Here is a 25452-nt window from a genome sequence, read left to right as displayed (position 1 = left end):
ATAAGTCTCAAATATGTGTAAATATTTAAATGATAACCTTGAAAAACTGCTGAAGACGGAGTGTGGGCCAAGGTGAGAGCTATAAAATCTTGAGGTTGCAGTATTGAAAAAGCTTTCCTAGTTTACTTCCTATAAATACAGCAGGATTTTACCTACTGGAAACACTGCATGTTCTCACAAAGAAGAGTTAGGAAAAAAAAAATCTTGTTTCTGGAAAAGAGAAGGAGGAAAGTAAATATTTTCAAATACATCCAGAACATTCTTCATAGCAAAGATCTATTGAACAAAGAAAATGACGTTACCAGAGGCTTATCCAATATGGAAGTAGCAAAATTACCTGACTCCGGTCCTCTCAAGCCTTTCTTTATCCTCTAAAGTAGGACAAAAGCAAAAAAGCATTTGTGAAACGGATGCTCTCAGGAAATAGGCTCCTTAAAGACTAAGATTCAATAGTAGGATTGTCACCCACATGAACAGTTTGAGAGGGGTAATAGTGGATTACAGCTGAGAGAGTCAGAGGCACAGACTCTGTTTCAGGAGATTTTGGATAGCCATTAAGACCACAGTGGAGGAAACACAGTATGAGAAATTAAAACCTATGGCGGGCGCCACAGCTCACTTGGCCAATCTTCTGCCTGTGGCGCCGGCACCCTGGGTTCTAGTCCCAATTGGGGTGCCGGTTCTGTCCTGGCTGCTCCTCTTCCAGTCCAGCTCTCTGATGTGGCCCGGGAGTGCAGTGGAGGATGGCCCAAGTGCTTGGGCCCTACACCTGCATGGGATACCAGGGGGAAGCACCTGGCTCCTGGCTTCAGATCAGCGCAGCACAGGCCATAGCGGCCATTGGGGGGTAAACCAACGGAAAAGGAAGACCCTTCTCTCGTCTCTCTCTCTCTCACTGTCCACTCTGCCTGTCAAAAAAAAAAAAAAAATTCAAACCTTCAGAAAGTGTATACAAAAGACATTAAACACTGTTCAACAATAAACACTGAACACAGTTCATCCCCTAGCCAGATTATCAGCCTTCACACTGAAGGTTTGTTTACCTCAGTTTCTGTAAGAAAATGCCAGGCTTTCAACCAATGTTATAAGATGTATGAAAAGCAGGACAAAACACTACCTCAGAGGGCAGTCAGTGTCAGGGAGGCTGGGTGTGTATACTTAAGAAAGTGTTAACATTGTGGTGAAGCTACAGTGATCCAGTGCAGATAGATGAAATGCAATGATTATTCCTTGAGATGTTCATGATGACCCTGTCTCCAAAGAATGCCTTCTTTGTTGACACAGATGAGAACTCCAACAACCGTTGTGCATGCATCCACCATCAACACTCCTTGCAACAACTGAATCTCAGATGAATTAAGGAAATTACAATACACATAAAAGACCTTTGGCCCTCAGAATCAGCCCTTAAGGCATGCGGATCTGGCTGAAAAGCCCATGAAAGTATTACAGGAATGGAAAGCCAAAATACTCTGGAAAAAAAACAAAACAAAACAAAACAAAACAAAAAAAAACACCCTAAATGAAAGATCTCTGCGAGTGAGATCCCAGTGAAAAGAACAGGTCATCAAAGAAGGAGGTACCTTTCTCTGAAGGGAGGCGAGAAGTTCCACTTTGACTACGACCTTGTCTAAATATGATCAGAGTTGGTAACTCAAAAGGCTTCCATAGCCTTGGCAACTCATGACTAGAGCATAGGGTGATTACTGATGCCATAAACAAGAGTGTCAAATTGTTAAGTCAACAACAGGAGTCACTGTGCACTTACTTCTCATGTAGGATCTCTGCCCTTAATGTGCTGTACATTGTGATTTAATGCTATAACTAGTGCTCAAACAATATTTTTCACTTTGCGTTTCTATGTGGGTGCAAACTGTTGAAATCTTTACTTAATATATGCTAAACTGATCTTCTGTATATAAAGAGAATTGAAAATGAATCTTGATGTGAATGGAAGGGGGGAGGGAGAGGGAAAGGGGAGGGTTGCTGGTGGGAGGGAAGTTATGGGGGGGAGCCATTATAATCCATAAGCTGTACTTTGGAAATTTATATTCATTAAATAAAAGTTAAAAAATAAAATAAAATAAAAGACCTCAAGAGTTGATGATACAAATGTTGCATATGTTCAAATCCAAGTACAGGATTAGAACTGTGATCAGAGCAAAATAATCACATTGCTGGTGACACACACTGAGCAGTTACCAAAACTTAAGTGGTGTGCCATCCTACAGAAGACAAACATAAGGAAAAGAAAAGTTGATGCAGAGTGCCAATTTTTCCAAGAGAAATAAACAAATAATTATTTTTCTGTTGAAGTCAAAGGCAAATGTGCCTAGTTTGTGGCAATGTGTTACCAGTAATGAAAAAAAGTCAATCTGGAGCATTATTACAGCTCAAAACATGCAAACTCAATGCAACTGGAGGCCAAATGCATGTGAATAAAAATCAATGCTCTTCAATGGAGTTTGGAATCACAACAAGTCTCTATCTCAGCCTGGTTGTGGCAGAGACAATGTTATTTAGATGAGTTATATAGTGAGTTAGCTAATTGCAAATAAACGGAGGCCTCATGGAAAGGGAGAGTTTATGAAAGAGTGCTTGGTGGCTGTTGCTGAGGTGTTAACACCAGGCAAAGTAAAATTCTGTCAGTGGTAATTTTTTAGAGAACTAATTACTCACTTAGTATAAGATATTGAAAAACACTGAAGGATACTGCAGGAGATTTTCAATTTTTCTCTCTGGCTTATAGTAAGACAGTAGACATCACAAATAGTGTCCCCAAAAATGGCTGTTTTCATGCATGGGATAATTGCAAAGTTTGGCTTTCAGGAGGATCTACTGTCACTGAAATCCATGCATGGCTTAACAACAGGTGAGGGCTCTTTTGAAAGACTTTTTTTTTTTAATGAAAAAACTGAGTTAACATTTGGAAAGTTAAGTGGCCTTGCTACAGATAAAGCTCCATCCATGCATGGTTGGCTCACACAAAAAGGGGCGAATTGCACTTATCAAGAAATAACCAAATTATCTTAGTCCTGCTCTAAGTGATTTATTTATACGCCACTGCATCATATACCAAGCAAATCTTTGTGCACATTTTGTTGTTGCTCAACAATGTGATGTCAACAAGGATGCCATGCATAAATTTTGTCAAAAGCGGAGAGTTTAGGAGTTGCCAGGTTAAGGAGATACTAAGTGAACTTGACTCTGAATACCATGACTTTGTTTATCACTGTGAAGTGTGGTGATTGAGTCATAGGAATGTGTTTGTGATGTTTTATGAAGTACAGAATGAAGTCAAGATGTTCATGGAGATGAAGGGAAAACCTGTCAGGGAACTCAACCATAGCAAGTGGCTGCGTGATCCGGCACCACGGTGGACATGACCAAGTACCTCTCAGCTGAACTTCAAGCTGTCAGGCCCCAACCAGCTTCTCAGTTTCCCACTGTCAAACCTGAAATAATTTGAAGCTTAAGTTAAGGTTGTGGAAAGTGCGATTCTGAAGGAATGTTATGTTGCATGGCTCCATTTTGGAAGGACAAAATCCTTCTATGACACATGAATGTGCAAAACTAATAGAAGCATTTAATGAAAGATTCAAGAACATGAAAAGTAAACAAATGGAATTAAATGTCTTTGCTACACTGTTCAGTGTGGAAACAGCCAGTGTGCCTGATAATCTACAACAAATCATTCAGTTGCAAAGCAGTGATGAGCTGAAAGCTAGATACAACAACATCTCACTGCTTGAGTTCTATAAATATTCCATAAGCGATGATGAATTTTCCACTTTGAGGAAACACTCACTGAAATGTGCATCTACGTTTGGAACAACTTAGAGCAAAGATCAGTTCTTTTTAAAACTTGCCATGGCAAAGAGTTGACTGTCTACAGACTGATTGATGCAAATATGGAGAAGCAGTTAGAAAAAGCAACATCAGTAACAGCTACATCAGTAACAGTTAATGTCACGTATTTTACCAAAGAGAAGCAATTCCAGCTATCAAATTAAGGATGGGTTAATTAAATGTTTGACCAAATATAGCAGGCTAATCTTTAATCAGATAATTTTGTATGGCCTGTGGATGATGTTATAAATATCCAAGTGATCCTTGATACAAAAAAAGACTACCCACTCCTCTGACACTGCTCCAAATCATCATATTTTAGGCTTTCATGTTCTGAGATCTGCTGGTCTAAAATGTAAAACTTCTAGAAGAAAACACAGGATAAAGCAGATATAAACTTGGATTTGTGATGAGTGTGCAGACATAACATTAAAAACAAAGTGTGGGGAGCAACTCGGACTAGACTGCTACTGGAATTAAGACTTATTCTATGCATCTGCTCTCCCACAATATGGTGCTGAGAAGGGAGGAAACAGCTTCTACACAGCTGCCTCCAGTTCAACCAATAAACAGCAGGACCTGCTCCTGATTGGAGGAGAGCAGCATACTCGGCGTGTGGGTAGCAGAGTTGGGATTGGTGGAAGAGGACTATAAAGGAGGAGAGAGACAACATGCACCAGGAACATCTATCTGAAGGAACACCTGTGCAGCCCCCGAGAGAGCCGGCCGGCGGTGTGCCGCTCCCCCGCGGAAGTGGGGAAAGTGGCAGGGGGAGCCGCCCTTCCACGGAGGTGGAAGGGAAGGTAGCCAACCCGGGAAGAACCAGCAGGAAACCTGGGGAGGGCCGAGCAGACGAAAGAACAACGCAGGGTCCTGTGTCGTTCCTCCACGAAGAGGGGGAGCGACAACAAAGTCCATGAAAAACTGAGTTGTAACATAAAAAATTAGAAATTTCTGTGTAAAGTTTTGTGAAGATAATGGAAAGAAAAAACACAGAATGCATGAAAACGTTTGTGCAACAAATGTCTTATCAAAGTCATGTCAAAGTATATAAATAATTCTTAAAATTCAACAATAAGCAAACAAATAGCCTTTTTAAAACTTAGATTAGAATGTGAACCGACATATCACAAAACAAGACAAGCAAATTAAAAATCTACATAAGAAAAGATGCTAAACATCTTTTATCATTATGGAATTGCAAATTAAAAGAGCAATGAGATATCAGCTTTTACATACTAGAAAGCCTAAAATTTTAACATTTCAACATACAAATTTCTGGCAAGGTTGTGGAGCAACAGGGACTCACCTATCCTTGGTGGAAATGGAACAACCCTTTTGGCAGACAAGTTGGCAATTTTCTACAAAACTAAACCTAGGCTTACCATGAAAGAAATTGCACTCCTAGCTATTTTTCTGATTGATTTTAAAAGCAAAGTATACCTGTGAATGTTTACAGCCATTTTATAAGCTCCCTACACTGTAAATAAACAAGATGCATTCCATAGGTAAATTTTAAGCAAACTATGATATATCCATACAACAAATATTACAGTAATAAAAATACATGAACTATCCATTCACAAAATACAAGACTGAGTCTTTTAGCAAGAATGCATATTACTAAATGAAAAAAGCCATTATAAAAAGGCTACAAACTCTATGATTCCAACTATGTGATGTTCTAGAGAAGGCAAAATTATATGGATGTGGAGAAAATCATTGATTGCTTGGAATTCAAGAAGTTAGGGGAGGGCTCAACAGTAGAGGCACAGGAACTTTTCTCACGTGGTAGCACTGTTTCATGTGATCCTCTATGGTGAACAGTGACACTACACATTTGTTAGAAAAAAATGGAGCTTTTTCTTAATATTTGCGAAGTTCAAAAAAATACTTTAGGAGGTTGGGTCATCCCAGTGTAGATCAAATGAACATAAATGAATCAGTATTGAAATTGCGTGAGGAAACTTCAAAGAATTCATGGAAAATGGATTTAAAGGATGAGTCTAATTTGGTGAAAAAATTCATGAAAAATAAATTTTATGAAAAAAATTATGTTTTTCAAGATTTTTGCACAAAAATAGACATATTTTGATTAAATTTCCTATAAACTTTTTGATGCATCCCTGTATGAATTTGTAGTGCAATAAATTAATGAACTTCACTGAGGAGAGGGTTGGAGAAAAATCAATGATCTAGCTTACTTTGGAAATGAATAGAGTAGTAAGAATACAGACTAACAACCATAAATGAGTACTAAGCTCTAGTTAAAGTTATTTGCTCTGGAGGTACATGTTAACATATCTGATACTGTAGTACGTGTCCACTGGCACCAACTCAACATGACAACGCATGCAAATGATGGAGACAGACTTTTGACTTTTGGAATGATATAAGTGATAATGTCATGGAGTTGGATGCATCTCTATAAACTCATGGGTAGCCTGATATATATAGATATTTACATACTACATTTATGTGTATGCATGTAGATATAGACATGATATTGTAGGGGCCAATGAAAGTTTTCCTTCCACTTTTTGAAGGATTGTTGGAATGAAGTGACAATAGAGAGATTAAATATGGTAATTTATGATGTGCTATTGGGGAGTGAACAAGTGGGTTGGAGATTCCATTCATATTCTCTCTGTCTCTTTCTCTCACTGTGGCTTTCAAAGAAAGAAAGAAAGAAAGAAAGAAAGAAAGAAAGAAAGAAAGAAAGAAAGAAAGAAAGAAAGAAAGAAAGAAAGAAAGAGGGAGGGAGGGAGGGAGGGAGGGAGGGAGGGAGGGAGGGAAGGAAGGAAGGAAGGAAGGAAGGAAGGAAGGAAGGAAGAAAGAGAGAGGGAGGGAGAGAAAGAGGGAGGGAGGGAGGGAGGGAGGGAGGGAAAGAGGCAGGCAGGCAGGCAGGAAGGGACTTAAAAATGAAACCCAGTAATTGGCAAAAACACATAAGAAAAGAATTCCATTTTGAAGACTCTATAAAATTCTTCCAAATTCTATAAGATTATTCCAAGCTCTCAAGTCAGCAAAAATAAAATCTGAGAAATAGTCACAGACAGGAGGAGTGCATGTAATCATGACTATGAAAAGTAATGGGGTACTCTTCAATGGAAGCTTGAAATAGCAAAAAGACTTTAGAATTAAAAGATTGTAAACATGAAGTTAGAATTCCCATCCATTAATAATTATATTAATAATGTTTCATTAATTTTAATAAATGTGCTATAATAATGTCAAATGGTAATAGGAAAAAGTATATTTAGCATGTATGGGAACTATCCTCACAGTTTTTTTTGTAACCCTAAATAATCCTAAAATGAAAGTTTTGTTTTCTTAAAAGAAAAAAAAAGACATAACTCCTACTTCCAAAAGCAAGAAAGGTAAGAAAAAAGTTAGAAAAATTGATACATGTATAATAAACAATGGAGTCTACAAGTTTCAAAGCTGAAAAATAATGCATTTGAGGGGCAAATTAATTAATTAATGAGAGATATCTCTTCTCTCTCTTTTCTCTGCTTTTCATATAAATTAAATAATTGAAATTTAAAGATACATAGAATAATAATATAATAAATATTATTAAATCAATTGATGAGTGGATGTTTAAAACTGGATTGACTTTTTAAAAAAATATGTAGTTATTTAATATTATTTAAGGGTAAGAGAGACAGAGTTAGAGAGAGATGGGGACAGTGCGAGACACCCTCTATCTACTGCTTCACTCCCAAATGCTCACAGTAACCAGGGCTGGGCCAGACTGAAGCCAGTATCTGAGTTTTTAACATGGGTGGCAAGAACTGAAGAACTTGAGCCATCACCGGTGGTTTCCTAGGGTGCACATTAGCAAGAAACTAGAGCCAAAAGCAGAATAGTACTGCAATTCACACTCTGATATGAGATGCAGGTGTCCCAAGTGGAGTCTTAACCAGTAAACCAACATCTGCCCCTGGACTGATTTAATAATTAAAATACATGTAAAATTTTCAGAAATTTCATACTGCAGCAGGGAATAGAGATTGTATTATTAATACACAGGTATCTTGTGCTTGATTTCCATTTTTACTTGAAAGACATTGTGAATCCATAAAATTTGCATTCTGAAAAGTGGGCTGTCTGATTTCCCCAAACTTGTGACTAGCATTAGCTACTTGTTGCTGCATTTTATAACCCATCATGCCAAAACATAATGGCATAAAACAACTGTGCACTGCTTATTCCAGTTATGTAAGTCAGAATGCTGTCTGTACTTACCTGATCTTTTCAGCTGCTCTCACCTGAGTTTATTTGAACAGTTGAGTTACTTAGCAACTTGAGCAAGGTTGGATATTCTTAGACTCATACACTTGTGATAGTTGATGATGGTTATTTGTTGGTGTTGACTCTTGGTTACCCTACAGGTTTATACTAAGCTAGCCCAACAGAATTTTCAGCAACAAGATACATCAGTTATCATTCCATACATGCCTGTTAAATTTCTACTTGGGTCATCTTTGCTAATGTCCCATTGGCCAAAGTAAGTCATATGGACAACCTCAGAATAAATGTCAGAAGGTATAAATTAGAGGAATTGTGATGAACTATAGAGCCATTCCTTTCCAATTCAACACATTGAGGTATACAATGTCAGTAAAGCGAATCATCATCTGAATCAGCACAATGCATGACCTATATTGTACCAGATGGCAAAATCATGACTCATTCACTGGGTTCCATTTAGAAATAAAATAACCAGGAAACAAATGAAAATCACTTTCTATTTATCACCATGTAAGAGCTCAGGACTACTATGAACAATAGTCTATATTGAAAATGTATTCAGTTATTTAATTCGGATGCTTGTCAGTTGAACTAGCTTTTACGCTACATAACTTAATTATCAGATAAGCCTTTATGTATATTTCATCGATTTGTTTAGTACTTACATGAAGTAAACTCAAGGTGGTTAACTACTACAACTCTTCTACATTTGTTCTTTCCTGAAGACTTTTGTTCTTGCCAGGAAATTTTCTCTTCCAATTATTCCCACAGATTGATTTATATAAGCTCCAATAATTCTTCATATATCAGCTTTTCCCTGAGAAATTGCCCATGAAACAAGGGCACTGCTTCCTTTCATTAACACTTTCGTCATCCAGAGCTTTCTTTATCACACCATCTTGGTAGTACTTAGCTTAATCAACTGTGTCCATTCCACTTTTACTTTTTAACTATACTCTTTTAAATTAAAAAAAGATATATTATATCCATGGTATCTAAGTTACATGCACAATAATGTATTTAAATATTGCACATATGTATTAATAACTGAGATGTATCATGACACTCTAAATGTGAGGCTCTGAGAATTTGTGGTCTTACAGTAAATCACAATAATGTCTATCATGCATTAGTGCTCAATAAAAAATTAAACTAATACGAACTAATTGTGAATTTGAGAGCGTTTTTGAAATGGTATAATATCTACGACATCAACATTTTTCCTGGAGGGAAAATATGGTCTGAGTTCTAAAAATCTCTTAGCAAATGAACTTTTGCTACTCAATCTGTTAGTGAGAGTATTGCCTGCTATGCAAAAATACATATGATAATTGCTTATCACAATCAGTTTTTCAGATGTTCCATTTTATGACTGAATAATCTAGATAATTGTGAATTGCTTTTTATATGACTATCTACCTTTAGGGATTATCAAATACAATTTAGAATACAACCTGATAGTTGAAAAGAGTAGTGAGCATAGGTTATTTTATTAAAAAATCTTTATAATAGAATGAGATTATTTAAAAATATCTTGATTATACATGTAAAAGTTCATGATTTACACACCGCTATACTGCTACACAAAAGAATATTTTATGAAACTAAATTTATCTTTATACTTGAGGCCATAATCATCTGTAGAAGACAATTTATTTTATCTTATTGTGGTACTCCAGTCTAATACATTGATTTCTCTTTCAAATTCATTTATTCTTAGTTATTCATGAATAAAAATGTAACATTTTGAAATAAATACCAATATTTCAAGAATTACTCACAATTTTTTCTCTTTTATTTGGGAGACCTAAATTCCTGAGATAAAAACAATGAGTTAGACATTATTCTAGTATTTGAGAAGTAACATTACTGACTCTCATACAAAATATTCATGAACAGGATTTGGCTATTTTCCTCATTGAATATCCTATGAGGTGTGATGAGACTCTTTGGACAACTTTAGACCCTTCCTCTGCCACCTTAAAACACTTACTGATGACTTCTGAAAAAATACATAAAATTGATACACCATTGTTCCAACTAATCAAAAAAAGGAGAGAGAAGACCTAAATAGATAAAATTAGAGATGAAAAGGGAAATGTAGGAAGAGACACCACAAAAATAAAAAGAATCATCAAAAATTACTATAAAGAGCTATATGGCAACAAATCAGAAAACTTAGAAGAAATGTCTAGATTTCTGAACACATGCAACCTACCTAAATTGAGCCATGAAGTCACAGAAAATCTAAACAGACCCATAAACAAGACAGAAATTAAATCAGTAGAAAAAGATGCTCCCAATAAAGAAAAACCCAGGACTGGATGGAGTAAATGCTGACTCTATCAGACATTTAAAGAAGAACAAACTCCAATAATTCTCAAGCTGTGCAAAACAATTGACAAGAAGGGAATCCTCCCAAATTCTTCTTTCTTTTTTTAAAAACTTTTACTTAGTAAATATAAATTTCCAAAGTACAGTTTATGGATTACAATGGCTTCCCCCCCATAACTTCCCTCCCACTCGCACCCCTCCCATTTCCCGCTCCCTCTCCCATTCCATTCACATCAAGATTAATTTTCAATTATCTTTATATACAAAAGATCGATTTAATATATATTAAATAAGATTTCATCAGTTTGCACCCACACAGAAACACAAAGTGTAAAATACTGTTTCAGTACTAGTTATAGCATTACTTCACATTGGATAACACATTAAGGACAGCGATTCCACATGAGAAGTAAGTACACAGTGACTGCTATTGTTGACTTGACAATTTGACACTCTTGTTTATGGCATCAGAAATCTCCCTAGGCTCTAGTCATGAGTTGCCAAGGCTATGGAAGCCTCTTGAGTTGGCTGACTTTGATCTTATTCAGACAAGGTCATAGTCAAAGTGGAAGTTCTCTCCTCCCTTCAGAAAAAGGTATATCCTTCTTTGATGGCTCCGTTCTTTCCACTGGGGGAATCTCACTCGCAGAGATGCAGAGATCTTTCATTTAGGTGATTGTGGTTTGTTTGTTCGTTTTTTTTTTTTTTTTTGCCAGAGTGTCTTGGCTTTCCATGCCTAAAATACTCTCATGCTCTCATGGGCTCTTCAGCCATATCCAAATGCCTTAAGTGCTGATTCTGAGGCCAGAGTGCTATTTAGGACATCTGCCTTTCTATGAGGCTGCTGTGTATCCCGCTTCCCATGTTGGATCGTTCTCTCCCTTTTTGATTCTATCAGTTAGTATTAGCAGACACTAGTCTTGTTTGTGGGATCCCTTTGACTCTTAGACCTATCAGTGTGATCAATCGTGAACTGAAATTGATCACTTTGACTAGTGAGATGGCATTGGTACATGCAACCTTGATGGGATTGTATTGGAATCCCCTGGCACATTTCTAACTCCACCATTTGGGGCAAGTCAGCTTGAGCATGTCCCAAATTGTACATCTCTTCCCTCTCTTATTCCCACTCTTATATCCAATAGAGATCACTTTTCTGTTAAATTTCAACACCTAAGAATAAATGTGTGTTAATTACAGAGTTCAACCAATAGTATTAACTAGAACAAAAAATACTAAAAGGGAAAAGGATAAAATTGTACATTAAATTGTACAATTTAATCCAAATTCTTTCTATGAAACTAGCATCACCTTAATTCCTAAATCTAAAAAGGATACAACAGAGAAATAGAACTGCAGACTAATTTCCCTGATGAAGATTGACACAAAAATCCTCAACAAAATACTAGCCAATTGAATCCAACAAGACATCAGAAAGATCATTCACCCATACCAAGTGGGATTTATCCCTGGTATGCAGGGATTGTTCAACATTCACTAATGAATCAATGTAATAAATCACATTAACCCATTGAAAAACAAAAACCACATGATTATCTCAATAGATGCAGAGAAAGCATTTTATAAAATAAAACAACTTTGGTGAAAAGTCTAAGCAAACTGTTTATAGAAGGAATATTACACAACAAAATCAAAGCAATTTATGACAACCCCACGGCCAGCATCCTATTAAATGGAGAAAAGTTGGCATTCCCATTGAGATCCAGAACCTGCCAAGTATGTCCACTCTCAACATTGTTATTCAGCATAGTCCTGGAAGTTTTAGCCAGAGCTATTAGGCTAGAAAAAATAAATCAAAGGGATACAAGTTGAAAAGGAGGAAATCAAACCATCCTTATTTACAGATGACTTGACTCTATATTTAGAGGATCCAAAAGATTCCGATGACAGATGATTGGAACTCATAGAAGAGTTCAGCAAACTAGCAGGACATAAAATCAACACACAAAAATCAACAGCCTTCATATACACAGACAATGCCATGGCTGAGAAAGAACTGCTAAGATCAATCTCATTCACAATAGCTGCCAAAAAAATCAAATACCTTGGAATAAATTTAACCAAGGATGTCAGTGATCTCTACAATGATAATTACAAAACATTGTAGAAAGAAATAGAAGAAAATATAACAAAATGAAAAAATCTCCCATGTTCATGGATTGGAAGTATCAATATCATCAAAATATCCATACTACTGAAAACAATTTACAGATTCAATGGGATAGCAATCAAAATACCAAGGATATTCATCTCTTATCTAGAAAAACATGATGCTCAAATTCATATGGAAACTTAGGAGAATCCAATAGCTAAAAAAATCATATACAACAAAAACAAAGTTGGAACTCTGTAATTAAAACACAATTATTCTTAGGTGTTTAAATTTTAATGCCTTAAGGGCTGATTCTGAGGCCAGAGTGATGTTTAGGACATCTTTCATTCTATGAGTCTGCTGTGTATCCTGCTTCCCATATTGGATTGTTCTCTCCTTTTTAATTCTATCAGTTAGTATTAGCAGACGCTAGTCTTGTTCATGTGATCCCTTTGACACTTAGTCCTATCATTATGATCAATTATGAACTGAAACTGATCACTTTGACTAGTGAGATGGCATTGGTACATGCCACCTTGATGGGATTAAATTGGAATCCCCTGGCATGTTTCTAACTCTACCATTAGGGGTATGTCCAATTGAGCATGTGCCGAAATTATACATCTCCTCCCTCTCTTATTCCCACTCATATTTAACAGGCATCACTTTTCAGTTAAATTTAAACACCTAAGAATAATTGTGTGTTAATTACAGAGTTCAACCAATGGTATTAAGTAGAACAAAAAATACTAAAAGGAATAAAGCATTAAGTTGTTCTTCAACAGTCAGGACAAGGGCTGATCAAGTCATTGTTTCTCATGATGTCCATTTCACTTCAATAGGTTTCCTTTTTGGTTCTCAGTTAGTTGTCACCAATCAGGGAGAACATATGATATTTGTCCCTTTGGGACTGACTTATTTCACTCAGCATGATGTTTTCCAGATTTCTCCATTTATTTGCAAATGACCGGATTTCATTGTTTTTTAATGCTGTATAGTATTCAGGTTGATTCCATGTGTTAGCTATTGTGAATTGAGCTGCAATAAACATTAAGGAGCAGACAGCTTTTTCATTTAGCAATTTAATTTCCTTTGGGTAAATTCCAAGGAGTGGGATGGCTGGGTTGAATGGTAGGGTTATCTTCAGGTTTCTGAGGAATCTCCCGACTGACTTCCATAGTGGCTTGACCAGTTTGCATTCCCACCAACAGTGGGTTAGTGGCCCTTTTCCCCACATCCTCTCCAGCATCTGTTGTTGGTAGATTTCTGCATGTGAGCCATTCTAACCGGGGTGAGGTGAAACCTCATTGTGGTTTTGATTTGCATTTCCCTGATTGCTAGTGATCCTGAACATTTATTCATGTGTCTGTTGGTCATTTGGATTTCCTCTTTTGAAAAAGTCTATTGAGATCATTGAACCATCTCTTAAGTGCATTGTTTGTTTCATTTTTGTGGAGTTTCTGGATCTCTTTGTGGATTCTGGTTATTAATACTTTATCTGTTGCATAGTTTGCAAATATTTTTCCCATTCTGTTGGTTTCCTAATCACTCTTCTGACAATTTCTTTTGCAGTACAGAAATTTCTCAATTGGATGTAATCCAGATTTTTAATTTTGGCTTTGACTGTCTGGGCCTCCAGGGTTTTTCCCAAGAAGTCTTTGCCTGTGCCTATATTTTGCAGGGTTTCCCCAATGTTCTCTAATAATTTGATGGTGTCAGGTTATAGATTTAGATCTTTATTTTTTTTCAAATACATACAAAACTTTTATTCACAAAGTTGACGTCACATCATTATTTATAGTACTGATAATCTGGGAATAACCTGAATTTACTACAATTGAAAGAAGGTTACATAAGTTTCGATAAAACTATATAGTATTACCAGCAATATAAAGTATTGATTTAGATCTTTAATCATGTTGAGTGGATTTTTGTGTAAGGTGTAATGTAGGGGTTTTGATTCATGCTACTGCAAGTGGAAATCCAGTTTTCCCAGCACTGTTGACTAGACTGTCCTTGCTACAGGAATTGATTTCAGATTCTTTATCAAATATAACTTGGCTGTAGATGTTTGGATTGATTTCTGGTGTTTCTATTCTGTTCCATTGGTCTATCCATCTGTTTCTGTACCAGTACCATGCTGTTTTGATTATAACTGCCCTGTAGTATGTCCTGAAATCTGGTATTGTGATGCTTCCAGCTTTGTTTTTGTTGTCCAATATTGCTTTAGCTATTCGAGGTCTCCTGTGCCTCCATATGAATTTCAGCATCATTTTTTTCTAGATCTGAGAAGAATGTCTTTGTATTTTGATAGGTATTGCATTGAATCTATAAATTGATTTTGGGAGAATGGACATTTTGATGATAATTGATTCTTCCAATCCATGAGCATGGAAGATTTTTCCATTTTTTGGTATCCTCTTCTATTTCGTTCTTTAGGATTTTTTATTCTTATCGTAGAGATCTTTGGCATCCTTGGTTAAGTTTATTCCAAGTATTTGATTGGTTTTGTAGCTATTGTGAAAGGGATTGATCTTAGAAGTTCTTTCTCAGCCATGGCATTGCTTGTGTATACAAAGGCTGTTGATTTTTGTGCATTGATTTATATCCTGCTACTTTGCCAAACTCTTATATGAGTTCCAATAGTCTCTTAGTAGAGTTCTTTGGATCCCCTAAATAAAGAATCATATCATCTGCAAAGAGGGATAGTTTGACTTCTTCCTTCCCAATTTGTATCCCTTTAATTTCTTTTTCTTGCCTAATGGCTCTGGCTAAACCTTCCAGAACTATATTGAATAGCAGTGGTGAGAGTGGGCATCCCTGTCTGGTACCAGATCTCAGTGGAAATGCTTCCAACTTTTCCCCATTCAATAGGATGCTGGCCGTGGGTTTTTCATAAATTGCTTTGATTGTATTGAGGAATGTTCCTTCTATACCCAATTTGCTTAAAGTTTTCATTATGAACGGGTGTTGTATTTTATTGAATGCTTTCTTGGCATCTATTGAGATAATCATATGGTTTTTCTTCTGCAGTCTGTTAATGTGGGTATCACATTGATTGATTTGTGCACATTGAACCATCCCTGCATACCAGGGATGAATCCCCCTTGGTCTGGGTGGGTGATCTTTCTGATGTGTTGTTGCATTCTATTGGCGAGAATTTTATTGAGGATTTTTGCATCTATGTTCATCAGGGATATTGGTCTGTAATTCTCTTTCAATGCTGCATCTTTTTCAGGTTTAGTAATTAAGGTGATGCTGGTTTCATAGAAATAATTTGGGTGGATTCCTTCTTCCTTGATTGTTCTGAATAGTTTGAGTAGAATTGGAGTTAGTTCTTCTTTAAATGTCTTGTAGAATTCAGCAGTGAATCATCCAGTCCTGGGCTTTTCTTTTTTGGGAAGGCCTTTATTACTGATTCAATTTCTGTCTCAGTTACGGGTATGTTTAGCTTTTCTATGTCTTTTTCGTTCAATTTTGGTAGGTTGTATGTGTCCAGGAATCATATGCATTAAAGATAGATTTCCCTGTTTGCTGGCATACAACTCTTTTTAGTAATTTCTGAAGACTTTTTATTTCTGTGGTGTCTGTTGTTACATTCCCTTTTTCTTCTCTGATTTTATTGATTTGATTCTTTTCTCTTCTTTTTTTAGTTAGTTGGGCCAATGGGGTGTCAATTTCATTTATTTTTTCAAAAAAACAGCTCTTGGCCGGCGCCGCGGCTCACTAGGCTAATCCTCCGCCTAGCGGCGCCGGCACACCCAGTTCTAGTCCCGGTCGGGGTGCTGGATTCTGTCCCGGTTGCCCCTCTTCCAGGCCAGCCCTCTGCTGTGGCCAGGGAGTGCAGTGGAGGATGGCCCAGGTGCTTGGGCCCTGCACCCCATGGGAGACCAGGAAAAGCACCTGGCTCCTGGCTCCTGCCATCGGATCAGTGCGGTGCGCTGGCCGCAGCGCGCCAGCCGCGGCGGCCATTGGAGGGTGAACCAACGGCTAAGGAAGACCTTTCTCTCTGTCTCTCTCTCACTGTCCACTCTGCCTGTCAAAAAAAAAAAAAAAAAAAAAAAGCTCTTCATTTTGGTGATTTTTTTTATTTGACAGGTAGAGATAACAGTGAGAGAGAGAGAGACAGAGAGAAAGCTCTTCTTTCAGCTGGTTCACTCCCCAGATGGCTGCTACAGCTGGCGCTGCACCAATCTGAAGCCAGGAGCCAGGTGCTTCTTCCTGGTCTCCCATGCAGGTCCAGGGGCCGAAAAACTTGAGCCATCCTCCCCTGCCCTCCAGGCCACAGCAGAGAGCTGGACTGGAAGAGGAGAAATCAGGACTAGAACCCTGTGCCCTTATGGGTTGCCAGCAATGCAGGCAAAGGTTTAACCAAGTGAGCCATGGCGCTGGCCACTGATCTTTTGTAATTTTTTTTTTTGGTTCCAATTCTATCAATTTTCTCGACTTTTAATTATTTCTATTCTACTAGTTTTGGGTTTGGTTTGCTGCAGTTTTTCTAGATCCTCGAGATACATTGATAATTCATTTATTTGGTGCCTTTCCAATTTCTTGATGTAGGCACCTATTGCTATAAACTTTCCTCTTAACACTGCTTTTGCTGTATCCCATAAGTTTTTTTTTTTTTTCAGATTTTTTTTTTTTATTTTTTATTTTTTTTAATTTTTATTTAATGAATATAAGTTTCCAAAGTACGAATAATGGATTACTATGGCTTCCCCCCCATACCGTCCCTCCCACCCACAACCCTCCCCTTTCCCACTCCCTCTCCCCTTCCATTCACATCAAGATTCATTTTCGATTATCTTAATATACAGAAGATCAGCTTAGTATACCTTAAGTAAGGATTTCAACAGTTTGCTCCCACACAGAAACATAAAGTGAAAAAAAAATATGGAACGCTTCACGAATTTGCGTGTCATCCTTGCGCAGGGTCCATGCTAATCTTCTCTGTATCGTTCCAATTTTAGTATATGTGCTGCCGAAGCGAGCACTGTATCCCATAAGTTTTGATATGTTATGTTGTTATCCTCATTTACTTCCAGAAAGTTTTTGATTTCTCTTTTGATTTCTTCTATGACCCACTCTTCGTTCTGGACCATGTTGTTCAATCTCAATGTGTTTACATATGCTCTAGGGCTTCCTGAGTTGCTAATTTCCAGCTTCATTCCATTCTGAGAAGATGCATGATATGATTTCAATTCTTTTGAATTTGCTGATACTTGCTTTATGGTCTAGTACGTGGTCAATTCTAGAGTAGGCTCCATGTACTGCTGAGAAGAATGTGTATTATTTAAGTGTAGGATGAAAAGTTCTGTAGATATCTGTTAGATCCCTTTGGTCTATAGTGTCGAATAACTCTGGTGTTTCCTTGTTGATTTTCTGTCTGGTTGATCTGTCTATTGCTGAAAGTAGAGTATTGAAGTACCCCAATACTATTGTATTGGAGTCTAAATATCCCTTTAAGTTCCTTAATATATCTTTTAAATAAACCTGTGCTCCGTAATTAGGTTGCATATACGTTTATAATAGTTACATCTTCCTGTTGAATTGATCCCTTAATCATTATATAGTGCCCCTCTTTGTCGCTCTTAACTGTTCTTGTGTTAAAGTTTATTTTGTCTGATATTAAGATGGCTTCTCCAGCTCTTTTTTGGGTTCTGTTTGCATGGAATATCTTTCCAACCTTTCACTTTCAGTCTGCATGCATCTTTGTTGGAAAGATGTCTTTCTTGTAAGCAGCAAGTAGATGGGTTTTGTTTTTTAATCCATTCAGCCTGTCTGTACAATACTAGATTTCAAAACATACTACAGGGCAGTTATAATCAAAACAGCCTGGTACTGGTACAAAAACAGATGGATAGACCAATGGGACAGAATAGAAATGCTAGATATCAATCCAAGCATTTACAACCAACTTATATTCGGTCAAGGAGCTAAAACCATTACCTAGAGCAAGGACAGTCTCTTCAACAAATGGTGCTGGGAAAACTGGATGTCCACATGCAGAAGCATGAAGCAAGACCCCTACCTTACACTTTACTAAAAATCAACTCAAAATGGATTAAAAACCTAAATCTACAACCTGATACTATCAAATTATTAGAGAACATTTGGGAAACTCTGCAAGAAATTGGCATAGGCAAAGACTTCTTGGAAAACACCCCAGAGGCACAAGCAGTCAAAGCCAAAATTGCTAAATGGGACTACATCAAATTGAGAAGTTTCTATACTGCAAAAGAAACACTAAGAAAAGTGAAGAAGCAACTGGAAACTGATGAAATGAGAGCAATTATTTGAAAACTATGCAACTGATAAAGGATTAACCACCAGAATATATAAAGATATCAAGAAATTCAACAACAAAATAAACAATGCAGTAAAGAAACGGGCAAAGGACTTAAGCAGATATTTTTCAAAAGACAAAATCCAAATGGCCAACAAATACATGAGAAAACACTCAGGATTACTAGACATCAAGGAAATGCAAATCCAAACCACAATGAGGTTTCACCTCATCCCAGTTAGAATTGTTTCCATACAGAAATCAAACAACAAATGTTAGCAAGATATGGGGAGAAAATACCCAGATCCACTGTTGGTAGGATGCAAACTGGTTAAGTCACTATGGAAGACAGTATGGAGATAATTCAGAAATCTGAATATAGACCTACCACTTAATAGTATTTTATTTTGCATTTCACTTTATACAAGACAAACTTTTCAATTGTTTTCGATTGTTGTTTAATTTACAGCTTCAAATCATTGCATGCTATTAGTGAACATGAACATGAACCTGAACCCATATCTGTGGTGGAATGAGAAGGCCGTGCCAAGATGGCCACTGGCAAGTGAGCATCAGTTACTCAGGAATGGCTTCAGAACCCACTTGGCAAAGGAGCCTGCCTGGTAACAGGCTGTGATTGGTTAGGGCATAAACCACCCCTTGACTGGATTGGCTGCCTCGGCTATATAAGCTGCTGTACCAACTGAAAAAAAAAAAAAAAAAGAGTTTGCGAGCTGCTCACCTGTAGGCTGCTTTCACCCAACTCCTGGTGTCTGTGTCATGACTCCGTGCCTCTTGGCCCCACTTCACTTCTCTGAGAACGAATCCACAGCAACATCTGGTGCCCAATGTGGCTCAGAGAGACAGCATGACAGACTTGGCAAGGTCCCTCCTTGATTTCTGCAAGTAGGTCCCTAGCTGTTTTGTGTGCTGTTCGGTTCTATGAGGGTGAGCAGGGAACTCCCTCCTACACCCCTTTCCTTGCATTGTCCTCAGTCGAAGTGACCCCAAGTTAGGCACACACTGTCCAGAAGCATAACACCACTTCTCGGCTCTTCCTTTTACTTTCGATTCATCATTGAATTCACATAAGGGACTGATCATCCCAGAATTTAGAACCAAGTCGTTTTCCCTCATTCGAGAGAGGTGATGCTCCAGAGACACCTTGACCTAATGAATCAAGGAAGTCCCCCACTAATCACAGGACATACTTACGATCTGTTACACCACTGTCTGTTCATCTAATGTAGGGAGCCCCCTGCCTAATGCCATCAGCTGCTGAGGTGCTAGGTATTTGTTTTGTTAAGGCAGTAGTGCTGTGGTTGTCTTTCCTTTGGCTAGAGTTGGTATGGAATGGCACTCTTAAGTGCTCAAACATGCGAAACATACTCCCCTCTCAGAAGCTCACACAGATTACCAAACATAATGATTCTGTAAGTGATAAGAGCCTGTTACACCAGGCTTCTGCCTCACTGGTAACAGTTGATGATTTGAGGAGAGAGAGCTCCGGCAGTGAAAATGACATGACAACAGACAATGCAGCAATGCCTAGCCAGCCACCCCCCAAATGTCTGTGAGATGAACTTAGACAACCTTGAGGTGATAACCCATGTGAAGTCATCCCATCCACACCCAGTGAGGATTCCCACATTTGTGGCAGTCTCCAGGTACCACAGGCTCTCAAGACAGCCACTAGACCTTATCCCTCATGCATGTTTGCCATTAATGTCAGAGCGGACACAGATTCAGGCCCTGGATTCCAACACCCAAAAAAAGGCTTCTGCTAACCAAGGGTTGAGGATATGCTTGTGTCTTTCCAGAATATGTAGGACAGCCCATTTGAGTACCAGCCAGAAACATCAAGCCTGCAACTGACAGTCAACCAGAACCAAAATAAACAAAAAGGGGGTAATGTTGTGGAATGAGAAGGTTGTGCCAAGATGGCCATTGGCAAACGAGCATCAGTTACTCAGGAAATGGCTTCAGAACCCACCTGGAAAGGAGCCTGCCTGGCAAAAGGCAATGATTGGTTACAGCATAAACTGCCCCTTGACTGGATTGGCTGCCTCGGCTATATAAGCTGCTGTACCAACTGAAATAAAAGAGTCTGCGAGCTGCTCGCCTATAGCCCGCTTTCACCCGACTCCCAGTGTCTGTGTTGTGACTCTGCACCTCTTGCCCCCACTTCACTTCTCCTCAGAACAAATCCACAGGGGCCAGTGCTGTGTCACAGCAAATTAAAGCCCTGGCCTGAAGCACTGTCATCCCATATGGGTGCCAGTTCTAGTACCGGCTGCTCCTCTTCCGATCCAGATCTCTGCTATGGCCTGGGAAAGCAGTAGAAGATGGCCCAAGAAGCTGAAGACACAGAAGAAGCTCCTGGCTCCTGGCTCCTGGCTTCTGATTGGCACAGCTCTGGCCATTGTGGTCATCTGGGGAATAAACCAGCAAATGGGAGGCTTCTCTGTGTCTATCTCTCTCTGTAACTCTGTCTTTCAAATAAATAAAATAAATCTTAAAAAAAAAAAAAGGAACAAATCCACAGCAACACATATCTTCATCTAGAAGTTACTACATTCTTGTACTGTTTGCCTTTGAGTTGTGGTGTATTTAGGTGGTCTGATCGAAGATTTATCAATGGGCTGTTCTCTTTTGATACTTGTAGGATATTTGAATATGTATATATGGAATAGAAAAATTAATCTGGGGTCCAAATCCCAGTTTTGCCTTATGATGGGTCCATTTTACATGACAATTTGTCTGGGCTATTGGATGCCCAGTCATTTAATGAAAGATGATTTCTGGGAATGTCTGTGAGGCTGTTTCCTGAAGAGTGCCATTTTCCTGAAGAGTGAACTGAGTACAACAGGATAGATCCCCAGCCCCCAATATTAGTGAATATCACCCAGTACACTGAAGGTCTGAATAGAAGAAAAAATTCAGTAAGGTTGGATTTGCCCTCTCTGACTCTGCCTGACTGATTGAGCTAGCACACTGACCATCTGTTCTCTGCATTCCTTGTCCTTGGACCTTCAGACTCAGACTGGAATCTATAATATTGACTTGCTGGCTCTCAGTCCTGTAAAAGACACCCTCAGCTTTCTTAGTTTCTCAGTTTTTAGGTCATGGGACTTTTCATCCTTTATAACCATGATATGTAAAATGATACCTTAGCCAATACCACATGTATGTATTCAAATTTGTTTTGTTAAAATCTTTAGTATCTTTGTTAAATGTACTTTTTTACCTGAAAGTTCTCTTCCCTCATTAGGCACATTATATTTCAGTTTTGGGATTCCTGAATGCAAACTGAATATAGATGCAATTTCATCAATTCACTAGCTTCCTCACCTTTCTGGATAAGATTAAAATATTAGTACTACTACTACTACTACCACTAATACTACTACTACAATTACTACTACTAATAATAATAATTCCATTGCAGACAAAGATAATTTCAAAAATTGAAAACATAAGTTTTAAAATGCTAATTTTTCAGCGTTGGATGCCAGGCACTGGAATTTTTTTAATCATCCTTGAAATTTTTTTGAAATATGTACCTGGAATATAGTGTCATGAACTTCCCTGAGTCCCCATCATTGTTGTTTAAAATTATGTCAAGGGTATAATCCAAGCCTCTGGTTCCTGTTGACCCTGAAGAACTGATGAAGCCCCAGTGATCAATTGCTTTAAACCTCTTACAAATTTAACAATATTCTCCCACTCCTCCTTAACAAATAAGAAACCCAGCCAGTCTGTTAATTTTCCTCTTTATACTAGGTATGGTGTCTCATGAGAATCTGTCAGCACTGATTTCATATATTTTACAAAAACATTAATAAAATTTGGAAAATGATCTTTTTTATTGGCAGACAGTAGCTCTCAAGTGAATGTTAGTTACTTTCTTCCTTTATTGTTGCTATCATTATGAGTTGTTACATTCAGGCTTTTAGTTACTTAATTACTTAGACCTTCATTAATAAGTTTATATCAGCCTTTACTTTGACAGTAAAAACAGGTTGTTTCTATGTATGTTCTCACTTAAACACTTACATTTCAAAACATTCTGAAACACAAAGTACACAAGCAGGGTAGAGAAGGCTCAGATTTCTCATCTCATTGTCTGTATCATTTCTGCAGAAGCAAATGTTATTAGTTTAAGACTTCCCTTTCAGCTCCAGGAACAAATGGTTTCTAGTTTTCCGGAAGCATAGTTAACAGCACACTTTTCCATGTTCCTTTCTGATTCAGGTGCTGAGTATTTGTATTCCTTGAAAAATAATGTATTGAAACTTTTGGTTTTGCTGAGTTAATTCTGCAGAGAGACAAAGATCATCCCAATGAACAAACTGAGTTGTCAACAAAATGTATAATCTCATTCAAATCATGCTGAATTTAAGATGCCAGTTTTCTTACTTCCAAGTAAAAATTCATACAAAATATGTCTTATGGAGGGAATGATACAAAATAACTGAAGTAATCATTTGGAAATGCAAATTATTTAAATAAAAACTGTAAGAGTTGGACATTTGGTCTAGTTGTTAATATGTCACTTGTGACATTCACATCCCATTTTAGAGTGCCTGAGTTCAAGTCCTGAGTGAGCTCCCAATTCCAGCTTCCTACTAATGCATACCCCAGGATGCAACTGCCGATGGCTCAATGTTGACACAGGTATTGAATTCCCGGCCACTGATGTCAGCTTCCCCTCTCCAACTGTTGTCAGTGTTTGGGGAGTGAGCCAGCATACTGGAGCTCTCTGTCTTTCTCTATCTGTGCTTTTCAAACAAATAAATAAATAGTTTTCTTTTTACAAAACTAGTGTAAATATGTTGAAGCATGTGGGAATTTCAGATTTTGAGTAAAAAAATACTTAAATCTACATGCATGGAAAGGCAGAAAGGCATTAATACTATATTCAGATAAAACAATATAACTACCATTTCTGTATAAAAGTGTAAATTTTAATTGAGTCCAACTACTTAATGTAAATGAATGGGAAATGTACTAGGGATGTTTCCCCTCTAGTATTGTCACTACTAATTCAGCCTGCTGTGTAGCTTAGAAAGCAATAATTTGGTTCACATTTTTTTCTGAAAAACAATCACTCTAATGTATTTGGATAACTTTCTCAATATACAGTATTGAGAAAACCATTTCAAAATAGATATTTGGCCTATGGTTTTTACAGTAGCAAAATGCCCAAATGGAAAGAGAAACATAGCTATTTATTTGTAGCTTATCGTTTCAATGGGTAGTAACTGCGGCATCAGGGTTCATTAAACAATAGCTGGTTTTCTACCAACTCAGATAAAAGAATTTGAAGTTTCTGTGATACTTTTTGTTGCACTGTATATTGGCTTCTTCAAATAACTAAAAGAGACAAGCTAAAACAAAAATCTAGGATAATGGTAAATAAAGCAATTTGTTTCACAGTTCACTTAGATGGTCGAAATTCATACCAGAATGCATTCTAGAAGCTCATAAAAAGTAAGTATATTGAAGTTGGTAATTTCAATGTAGCATATTTTCACTTTAATAGATTTTTATTAAATTAATAAAAGTTAATGGACTAGGGATTGAGTCATTATGAACTGTGTCCCAATTTTCTGTTATTAATAGCATCACAATAGTGATGCCATTGTTAAGTACTTTACTTCTAAATGCATCCGTTTAATCAATCATGAATTTGCATCTCAGATTTCCTACTCCACCAATTTTTTCCAGATGATCATGTTGCTTGATTTTAATCCCTAAATTTTCAGAAATCTCAATAGTATGTGTTCATATTATATGTGTATAAAATATGCATTGTAAATAACCTAGTTTTTCAAGGAAGATCGGAGTGAGTGGCCAGCCCAGGAGTTAAGATACCATATCCCATTTTACAATACTTCAGTTCCATCCTCAGCTCCAGCCACTGACTCCAGCTTCTGCCAATGCTGAATCTGTAAGAAAGCAGTGATTGCTCAAGTAATTGGGTTCTTGCTATCCAATTTGGAGACCTAGATAGAGTTCCTAGTTTTGCGATTCAGCCACAGCCCCATCCTTATTAGCCACTGGGAGCATCTGGAGAGTGAACCAGTAGGTGGGAGATCTCCATTTGTCTGTCTGTCTGTCTCTGTCTCCATCTCTCTTCCTCTCAAATCAATTTAAAAAAAATTTAAAAATCAAGTCAGATGTCATATTATCCTCATAACTAAAGAAGACATTACTGATCACACAATTAAGAGTAATCTATAAAGAATTAGATAAGAAAATTATCCTTTTTAAAATTAAGAACTTTTATTGTCTTCTCAAATGTGATTTTTCTAGGCTCTCTGTTTCACAAAGAAAGAAAATTACATTTTAATTTTAATGTAAGAAAAAATTAAAAATTGTTTATATTCAGAGTGCTCTGCTTTTCAGAACACACATTTTACTCATTAGTCACACATTGTCTCCATTATTGCTTCATTTTTTAAAAAAAATATTTATTTTTATTTATTTCAAAGACAGAGTCAAAAGAGAGGTAGAGACACAGCGAGATAGATGTCTTCCATCCACTGGTTCACTCTCCAATTGGCCACAAGGGCTTGAGTTGAGCCAATCCAAAGTCAGGAGCCAAGAG

At 37.5% G+C, this 25452-nt stretch overlaps 1 non-coding gene across 1 annotated transcript; it reads right to left on the bottom strand.

Moving 5' to 3' along the window:
• Positions 1-17440: 17440 nt before the first annotated feature.
• Positions 17441-17547, bottom strand: LOC149127437 (U6 spliceosomal RNA). The gene has a single exon (XR_016232033.1). It is a non-coding gene; the product is annotated as a U6 spliceosomal RNA (small nuclear RNA).
• Between the last annotated feature and the right edge of the window lie 7905 nt (positions 17548-25452).

The sequence above is a fragment of the Oryctolagus cuniculus genome, chromosome 3 (assembly GCF_051225735.1).
Source record: "Oryctolagus cuniculus isolate XC-2025 breed Fujian yellow rabbit chromosome 3, ASM5122573v1, whole genome shotgun sequence".
Taxonomy (NCBI): domain Eukaryota; kingdom Metazoa; phylum Chordata; class Mammalia; order Lagomorpha; family Leporidae; genus Oryctolagus; species Oryctolagus cuniculus.
This window is presented reverse-complemented; position numbering and strand designations above follow the sequence as displayed.